The following is a 10,555-nucleotide window of genomic DNA, read 5'->3' on the forward strand; positions in this document are numbered from 1 at the left end:
AAATTATTTAAGAAAAAATATGTAATTTTGCTGTTACAGCAGTCTCAAAACTGACAAATAACCCAAGTTAATAGGATGTTTTGTATTCATATTAGGCACTGCCATGTGCCGCTGTGGTCAAGCCAGAATGCTCAAAGTTCAGGTTTGATTCACTCTTAAGTTGCTTTAGAGCAGATATCAAAGCTTAACACTTAAAAAGTCAATACATTGTTTGTATAAAACCTCTGACAGCTGCTCGAAAGCAGCTTAAGAGTGAATCGAACATGAACCGGAAGTGTTTTGGCTGGACCACAGCGGCAGATGTTGCCGTAGATTCATGACTAAACATCTGTATAGCCGTTAAAGCTGTTTTCAGCTAGCACATTGGACATGTTGAGAGGAGAAGAAAAGAATCGACTAAAAAATAAAAAAGATTTGAGTGACGACTGAAGTTATTGTCTTGCCAGGAATGGAGTTTATATAAGAGACCTTAAGACGTAGTTTTTATTTTGATTGTCAACTTCCACTTATTGCCACACAAATTGCATATTAGCTAAATATTTAGCTAGCAACCTAAATATTTAGTTATGTATTACATTTGTAATTAGATAACAGTTTGCTAACTAATGTCTTGTTTCCACTGAGTGGTACAGCATGGGTCGGTTCAGTTCAGCAAGCCATTTTGTCTGTTTCCCTTATAAAAGCCCACACAACCGACCCGTACCACATCATTCCTGACTGTCCTTCAGTTCAGATCCATTTAACTATGGTACTGTACGATTAGGGGAGGGGCAACTGGCATCACCCAACTCAGTCCATTGATTAGGGCACAAAAGAGCATGAGACATAAAAGTGTGCCACATTAGTTCTTTGGATTTTGACCCGTTTGCCCAGTGAGAGTCCAACTTGCGGCAGAAAAGCTGTCCAGAATACGGTGGACCATAAATTAGCGTACTATACCGCTCCGTAGAAACAAGGCAGTGCGGCACAACCTCTACTCAGCTTTGCTGCACAGTGGCAACCTTCTTGCCCCTTTAAGCTAGCTGACAGAAACATGTTGACACCCAGGTCACCTCGGTTTAAGACTTTGCTACAGAAGCATATCCCAACCAGATGATGTCAAAATCAATATGGCAATGTCATCAGCGCTGCTTCAGGAGTAATAAGGCTTCCTCACCACTCTCTAGAGCCAGGCACACACTTAAGTACCCTCTTATTGTCCCCCTCCCTCTTCTTTGTCGTATCATCAAGCCCATAAGCAGGCTTAACCGGGCAGGGATCAATACATCGCAAGGGGTCATGGTGAACAGGGCGAGGCTCGTGATGCTCGTACTAATGCCGCCGCCTGCTCACTCTGCTACACTCATCACTGTCAAACCAACTGTCCCAGGACTGTCCTTATCATTGCCATCTTTGCCCCGGTCTAAGCTACTGACTGTCTCAGCGGCTGACCAACAGTTTAAATGATAACAAAGTAAAGGTCAATCCCTCTTGATACTGCCAAACCTTGAGGTACATAGGGGAAACGTTACTCCTAACATCCAGATGGGATCTTGTCAGATTAGAGCTGGTCTCGCCTTCCATCGTCCAATAGACCTCCTGGCTTAAACGAGGGTCCCCCCTCCCACCCCAGGGATCTTCCATCCTAACCCCTCATTACAGCCAGTTTATCATGCCAAGAAGAAAGTGGCAAAAACAAATTAGTCCACGGAAGGGGAAAATAGCCCGGCATATCGATTCCCCCTTTTCATGCCAGAGTGGAGCGCAGAAAATATTGGGCTATAAAAGGGAAACAAGGATATAAAGCCATTATGGTCCGCACTTAATTGATCCTACTTCCCATAACAAATTAATTGAGCGGAAAATGGCAGATGGCTTTGATGAATGTCATAAAAAAGGCTTGTCAGCAGGCCCGGTGTGTGCGACCTCTCACTGTATGGCATGAAGGAGCTACTCAGGAACAGGCTTCCGGGAGTGCAGCATGTGTTTCTTTGAGTACTTACATCCCAGTGATCCGGATGTTAATCACATTGACTTATTGACATCATTGCTAATTGTCTGCTGCTACTCCATGGACCTTTTTTTTCCCCTGCTTTCCTTAATGTCCGATTTCATTCCATAACTGCAGTTGCTGTTCAGGTGTTTGTTTGCTAACGTAGGAGTGTGTCTGTGTGTGTTTGCTTCAGCGTGTGTTTATACTGACAAGCTGATGTCCCAGAAGCAGAACAAATGCTAATTTAATCAATTGGCTATAAATCCTACTGGCCGCTGACTCATGCGTCTGCTGCCCTGGGGACTCCGACAAAAACACTCTACCAGTGCATTTTGCTTGGGGTACACACACTCTGATGCCAACACGCACACACATCCAAAGCATCCATCTTCCATTCTCATCTTTCTGTTTGCATCCCTGCAGCATGCGGAAGAGGAGCCACAGAGTACAAGCTGATATGCATATGTTGACATACTGAGATAATTGCTTTTTTTTTTTTCGCCACCCATTTTAAGTTCCTCAGCTGTCCTCAGGAACTTGGAAAATGTATAGAGCCAGACTTCTACTTTTTTAGTTAATAAGTGTGGAAAAAAATTAAAAGATGTTGATCAAGGCTTTCTGAAAACAAACAAAAAAAATAGACTGCATTGTCTAAAATGTCTGATGAAAATGTCTGTCTAAAATAAGTTCGTTTCAGATCATTGTCTTGTTGGAACACCCAACTCTATTCAAACTATAACTGTCTAGTTGATGACTTGAGATGAAAATGAAAAATGTGTTCTTCGATTTGACAGCCTCACTGATCTTGGTTACAATCCTGGTGTGAAGGACAGTGGCGCTGGTGTTTTAGCAGTTTCAGTTTAAGTGGTTTCTGTTAATCAAAACAAATTTGGTTGTCTGGGACATTTTGGGTTAACTGATGTTGCAGTTCTATCTCCAATGGATGTTCCTTTGTCTTCCATTCAAGAAAATGAAATGGCCTTATTAAAAAACAAAAAATGAAAACGTGTTCTCTCACCAAGAACATTGCTGGGAGCTTCAGGCTGAATTATGCCAGAAGCTACATAAAGTGTGTGGGTTGAACACAACTTCCAGAGGATCTCTTAACCAAGTATTAGATGGGGTGTAAATATTTGAGTCTGTATGCTTGTTGCTTACCATGAGTGTGTGCAATAGATCCAGATTATATGTCCAGGTTAGCATCCCAAAAACCAATTTGCACTGTGGAATTATTTATTGGGAGCATATTCCCTTGTAAGTTTGGCCTCTGCTCTTCACATATTTCTGACTCACCTGCAGTTTCAAAAGATCTACTTTTGTTAAACTTGCTGATACGGCGTCTCCAGTGGGAGTCGACTTGGGGGGGGCACTTTGGGGCAGCGGAGTGACAGGAAAATAAAAAACGGAGATGCAGAAAAGTGACAGAAAGTAACACAGAAACAGAGGTGACAAAAGAGAGGAGGAGGAAGCCGCCTGCTGCCAGCAGCGCTGCTGGATGATGCCCACAGGCTCTGTTCAGAATTCTGCGGGGCCTCTGCGGCCCCCGAGCTCCCCATCAATCTCCGCCTGCTCTGGCAGCCGCCAACGGCTGCATCTTAATCTGCCGGGGCCCGACGTGAGGACGGACAGGTCGCCTGGGCTGCACAGTAAATAACTCGTCTGTCCTCTTTGGTTCCTCTGTGCGAACACATTCACAGAATATTTCTCCACAAATATTCCTCGGTTTCTGACTTTTGAAAACATCTGAGGGTCTAGAGGATTTCTGTTTATTTTTTGGCAGTGTTTTTTTCTCTTCAAGTCTTACATTTCGAACTGAGCGAATGTATCATTTTCAGTAATACAAAAACATTGTACTTCGTGTAAATCTATATATCTGCATCAAACGCTGAGATTGGTGCCATAAATTCATCTGATGATAAATTATTCTGAAAGTAATTCCATCCATCCATTCCTGGTTCTATTACTCTTCCTACACAGAGACTCAGAAGGGTCTCTGACCACCATATCAAACCCTCCTACTTCTCAGGTTGCTTCAACAAGGTTCACAAGGTTAATTGACCCACATGGTGACATGATATTATTGACATCTTGATGTGCAAATGAGTGATGGAAAACCAATGTTGGCCCAAATGACCCAAAACTAATGACAAAGTGTCATGGGACAAATCAGCATTGTGAGGTTTGTAGAAATGCCACAACTGTAGTGCTCCTCAAACTATTTGAATTATGAAATACTTGTGATGTCTAGCATTTTTAGGGATCCTGATGCATAAAAATGACTCCTATATATAAACTGATTGTAGGTAAATGTTTCAGTGTGTGTGATGAAAGCCGGTCTTACGAGCCAGTACTCGTGTGGTAATCTTACTCTTTGTGACGATGTGACTTTGAATGCACCTTTCACATCTGTCAGTTTTCATGTGTACCTTTCTGTTCCTCTGTCACACACAAGCGTGTACACTGTCACGCCCAGCACAACACACACTCGCACAAAGCGGCCATCGCTGTGCGTACCGGCAATGGTGGCAGAAGTGGAGATCTGACACAAAAGATGCTCTATCACAGCAACACGGCGGAGGCAAGGTGAGACGGCCCCACGGATTAGAGGGCGGCTATCTCTGGCACCCAGGGCCCTATGGAAAATCCGGGAGGCGGCCCGGCACGAGTCGCTGAGCTCTGAAGCCGCTCCGCCCACAACCTTTAGCGCCGGCCCCCAGAGAGGATCAAACCAACCTGCAGCCCTGCTGCGCTAACCCCCTGCCCCCTCCCTCCCATCCCACTTCTGTTCCCCACCTTCATGGGTCAAAGGTCACAGAATCCTCCCCACCCGCCAACCGCACTTGCTCCACTTGCTTCGGGGCAGAGCACATTGTCTTCCCACTAGGATGCAGGTTTCCATGGCAACCTTTGAACTCTGTAGCAGGAGTCGGGGAGGGATAACAGCAGGGTTTGCTGGGTAAAAAGGCTCTAGATGTGTGAATTGGCAGCTTTTCATCATATATATATAATACAAGCCTAGATGGACACAGTTCTACTATAAAGACACACTTTGCTCCTTTGTTTGACAGATGACCTTATGGTCTGTGTCACAGAGCTGAAGCGTCTGCCTCTGTTGGGAATAATAGTGTCTAAAATGACATGTTATGACAGAGAGAGGTCTAACACACTCACACACAAAGGAGTGTGGATTTCCATCTGTGTGTTACCTATTGCATTCCTACTGTATGAGGTGACTGGAAAGAAATAAAAAGCTTGCGCTAAAGGTTTTGTTCACAAATATTTCATTTGTCTTTTATTTTTACTATTGTTAAATTCTCACAACGACCAGCGTCAAGAAAACTGCCGCAAAAACTGTTAAAATCTTAACGGTTATGAAACTGCACAAGAACAAAAAGCACTGGATTCTCAAAGACTGGCCCTGTTTGCACAAAAAATGAAACTGAAAAAAAGAAGTGCTGGTTGGATTAATAGTTTAGTTGAATATTTTCCCAAAAATGGTGCCGCTCCCAAGTATAAGGAACTTGTCGCTTCAATGTCTGAATAACACAAGGCTGATTATGAACACAATCTCTGTGGCTTAAATATGAATATATTTGAAATTTTACTAGCTCATTCAACTGTTTATATTCATCACCACCTTGATTTTTAATGACTCATTATGTCACCAATCTTATTCACGTGTGATTTTAATTTGAATATTTTGTGAAAACAGCATAATTGCGAAATTGTGTTTTTGCAACATTAGATGAATATTGAAAAAGTTTGTCATTTGAAAGTCATCACCATTTTCTGATGAAACCCAACACGCAGGACTCCGTAGCTCAAACTGAGCTTCTGCTTGATTGGTTATGAAACTGGGTGGAATTTTGACATTTTCAAAGCAGTCAGACGGACATGGTGTCAAGGATGAAAGGAGAGAAGAATTTACCAGAATCTTGCTGTTGATGCTACACAAGAAAATAAAACAAGACAACCTTGGGTTCATTCTACAGTACAAACAAGGTCCCATAAGGCTGCCTTTAAATATACATCTATAATCACTGCATGAAGTCTCAGAAAGTCATTTTTACCACATCATTCGTTCTTATAGGGGAAACTGATCAGACGTAGATGGTTCTTGTAGCTTGATTCACTTTCACCTTGAAGCATCTCCTGGTGCCTCTAATCTTAAACCTTCTTGATGGCTCTTTGCCGACTGATTCCCAGCATGTTGGATGTTTTTCTTTTCTGAAGGACTTTGACCTTACTGGCCTTCTTAATTATGTCCTCCAAGACATTTTTTTCTAACTTTTCAGCCTTATTTCAAACCAAGTAGCTGTCATAACAGTCAGTTACTAAACAGGGGCTTAATTTATCTGGGGACAAAATGCAATATTTTTTAAATCTAATTTTGCCCTGAGAAATAATCTCACTCTCCACACAGTGACGCCCCTTTGTGGTAAGCACTGCTCTAGGGGGACATTTGGGTATAATGAACTCTAAGGGTTTTTTTTTTCTCTCTTACCGACCCACTTTTTTAGCTGCTGGTAGTGGTGGGCTACAATGACGGTATCCATAAAAAAAATATATGTAAACATCCTAAAATCAACAGCAAAAGTAATGGACAATCTTAATACAAGCACATTCCATCCAAAGTAGTTTCCATAAAACTGGTAACTCCTTGGACTCTTCAGTTGTAGGTCCATCAGGCAGCGGTATGATACGGTATGGAATGGATAAGGCAGAACTACTGATGTCACACAATGCAGTTCATTGATTTTGAAACAGAAAAACGTCTGTTCCTATGACAACATGAGACGTACTCATTCTTTGCATTCGTTGTTGCACTAATATGGTGGATAGCTGGTGGTAGAAACTCTCTTATGGTTCGGCATGAAACAAACCACATTGACTCATGCCAGATTCAGTAGAAACGAGGCATACCTGTGTCTCTTTCCCAGATGAAATCATTAAGGGTGTCACGGATGGGGTGTTTTGAGAGATGGTGAGAGTAAACGCAGGAACCCAAGTAGTGAAGAAATGATGAATTTAATGTTAAGAGCTCAAACACAGTCCATACACAGGCGGCACGGCAGAGAGTTAGCACACAGCTAATAACAGTAGCAACTAAGAAGCTAAGGACTGGGAAAGCGAGCTAAACCTACACAGGACTATACAGTTCAACTCTGACGGCATGCAGGCAGACGAACAATGACATGTGACGTACACAACGAACACACGACAAGCATCTAACAAACTTCTGATATCTGACGAGGATCCGACGACAAACAAAGACAACAGGTTGGACTAAATACACAGGGAGGGTAATCAGGAAATTAGACACAGCTGGGATCAATCTACAGGGAAACAGGACTAAACACAGAAAATCTCAAAATAACTACACAGAGAAACACAGATCACAGCAAAGGGAGCTATTGCTGCTAATAGTTTTGTGCACAATGTCCAAATCCATCCAACTGATGAAGCTCCTGCTAACTGTAAATTGCTGAACACTTTAACCTTTTTTTCTTTTTTTTAAGCTTTGTTCATTTGTTTGTGACTCCTTTCTGTCCTTTAAACTCGTAAGAATAATGTAGCCTCGTAATGAGCCTTTTTTATGGGTAAAAGGAGTTGTTCCTTCCCACTGTCACCACGTTCTTACTCAGAATGCGAAATTAGTGTAGAGTTGATAACTAGATTTTTTTTTTCCGGCCGAAATTTGATTGATTTGAACTCATTATGGACTGTCACAGTGGACCTTAGAGCCAAACTGCAGACAACTGCTTAAGTGTCGCATTAGACAAATATATTTTCTAAAAAAAGAAGAAAAAAACACTGCAAACTTACACAGTCTTAACTGAGTTGAAGAGAATAAAGAAACCAGGAATCTAAATAGCTGATGAGACAGGTGAGAGGCATTACTAAGATGGAGAAACACAGGGTTCATTGAACTTGATTTCTGGGACAATTAGCTAAACTGAGAAACTGGAACCAAAAGGAGAAACAGGCCTTACAACAATCTATGAAAATAAATGCAAATACACAAGAAGCGTGACATTAAGGACATAACGCTTACTAAATGAAGACATGAACACCAAACTTAAACAACACAAACTAATGAAACTAATGAGGATGAATAAGAAAACCAAAACACTGACACAAGAACATGACAGGAATAATCCAAAAGAAAGAAAAAAAACTAATAATCAGGACAAAGGAATAAAGTATTAAATTAGACATGGCAAAACCTACCAAAAATAACTAATAATTGAAAAAAAAAACATTCTATAGAATTAGGTCTGAATCGGATGGATTTGTCTTATAAAGTGTCTTCTTCCAAGTAAATTGAACTGATGAGAATATGTCAGCATTTGGGGGGGGGGAACCCCAAAAATAAAACTGTTTTTTTTATTATTACTGGTTTGGTTATTAGGATTGTGTATCTTGTATTTGTTTTGCTTTTGACTTTTTGTTTCTTTTTCTGTTGTTTGCATGCATCGTCTTCTGTTGTCATGGCTTGTCTTTTTCGCCGCTGCATTTTGTCTAATTTGTGTCCATCACACCAGGAAGTGAAAGGTGTAATTTATTTCCTGCAGCCAGCTGTCTGTCTGTCTGTGTGGAAGAGTGGAAGTTATGACAAAGCAATGATTGTTTCGTAATGAAACTGAAAATGAAATCACATTTACATTTTAGACTTTCTCCGTCTCTCAAGATTCAGTCAAGGAAAAAAAAAAAGAAAGAAGAAAAATCCTTACCTTGATATATCCACTGAGAGGTGACTTATTTAAAGTGCTTATGGCGATGTGATTAGACTTGAACATATTTAACCTTTAAGTAAAAATGGGAGTGATGGGGGAGGGGAACTGCTGGGAGGAAGAAGGAGCTGGCTGATTGAGATCGGCCGATGGAGTTGCTGCCTCCGGCCAGATTAGCGGGAGGTTTGGGTCAGTCAGCGCCGGCTCCGTGTTCAGATAAACTTTCCTGCCTCACAGCTGCTGCTTGATACCGAGCCATAGTTTTCCTTCCTATCTCTGAAACTCACATCTTCAAATTTAAGGACCTGGCTTATGAGATACAGAGAGAGAGAGAGAGAGAGAGAGAGAACAAGAGAGTGGGGCCCTGTATCCATGGCAACCCCAGCCAGGTGCACTGGTTCATATGCAATTCAGGTAATTCAACACCACAATGAAAAGCAGCATGCATATAAGGTCAGTGGTATTCAAATGCACCACGTGTTCCTGGCTCTGTGTTCGTATTTTTGCTCGCTCTCTTGACCTCCCGGCACGGCCATGTGACCTGATCTCTGCCACGGCGCCCCCTGCTTGACTGGCAGGTATGATATTTCCTTTGACTGAGGGCTGCATCTAAAGGCAGACAACAACGTCGACAGAATATTATTAATTCGCTGGGCATCACAGCATCAACGCAGAGACGGTTCATCTGACACAAGACGTGCGTTTTACATACATCGCCAAGAATTGGACTGGGCCGTGATTTTTTTTATATATTTGTATACTTGCTGGATTAAAAAATACACAGTGTGAGATACACGGTACAAATGGAAGAAGAGAAGAAGATAAAAAGAGGGGAGAGACAAATTAAGGAGAGTGACATGGAGGGCTGGATGTCGATGGGGGTGTTGGAGACTTGCATTAAGCCGGGGGCTTTAACAGCTGGGTTTAAGGGGAGAGAAAAGGGATGGGCTTCAGATTGAAGTCAGGTTTCTGCTTCATGTTCCCATCCTCCTCCTCACACAGTGCAGTACCTCCTTTTGGATTTCTCTTGATTTATTTTCTTGGTTTTGTCACAATTAAATGTTTCAGGTCAGCAAATAAATTTGCAAACAGTCAAACAAATCATGCCAAACAAGTCGAGCTGCATTTGGTATCAAGTAAATACTTGGCCAGTATAAATAGTATGATACTTTTTATTATTTAACTGTCTCTCCAGTTTTTTTTTTTTGAGATCACGTTGATCACGCAAAATCAATAGATGCCCACATTTGCTTTATGTGCAACTGTGAGTTTATTGCAAATTTACCAAAACAATGGTCAAAAGCATGTAGTGATAATAAATACCACCTGGAGGAAACTGAATTTCTGTCGCATCCTGGGTTGGTTTGATTATTTGATTCTAGTTTTGTTATTATTCTGTGTTCCTTAGTGTCCATCTTCGATTAGATCAGTTTGGTTTCTCCTTTACATTAGTTCAGTTCTTCTTAATGATTCTGGATTATTATGTTTATTTCTTGTGTCTAGTTATTCCTTGTTATTCTTAGATTCATTTTCTCTCTCTCTTCCCTCACACCTGAAACCCGCTAGCCAATCAGCCCAGGTCTTTTGTTCCAACATTCACCCTCAAAGTATTTAAACCTTTCTCCCGCTCACATTCCTTGCTGATTCCTTCTGTTAAACAGTGATAGCCTGTTAGCACCACCTTGCTTCTCTGATGTTTTTTTTTTCTCTTTGATCCTGGTTTCCTGTTTTTGTTTGACTCTGGCTTCCTGTGTTCCCTGTGGTTTTTGTTAGTTTTATTAAAACATTCATCTACAAGCTTCCTCTGTCTCTCTGCAACTGGGTCAACAGACGCAGAACAGGACAATTT

The sequence above is a fragment of the Poecilia formosa genome, unplaced genomic scaffold, assembly GCF_000485575.1.
Source record: "Poecilia formosa unplaced genomic scaffold, Poecilia_formosa-5.1.2 Scaffold210, whole genome shotgun sequence".
NCBI classification, from domain to species: Eukaryota; Metazoa; Chordata; class Actinopteri; order Cyprinodontiformes; family Poeciliidae; genus Poecilia; species Poecilia formosa.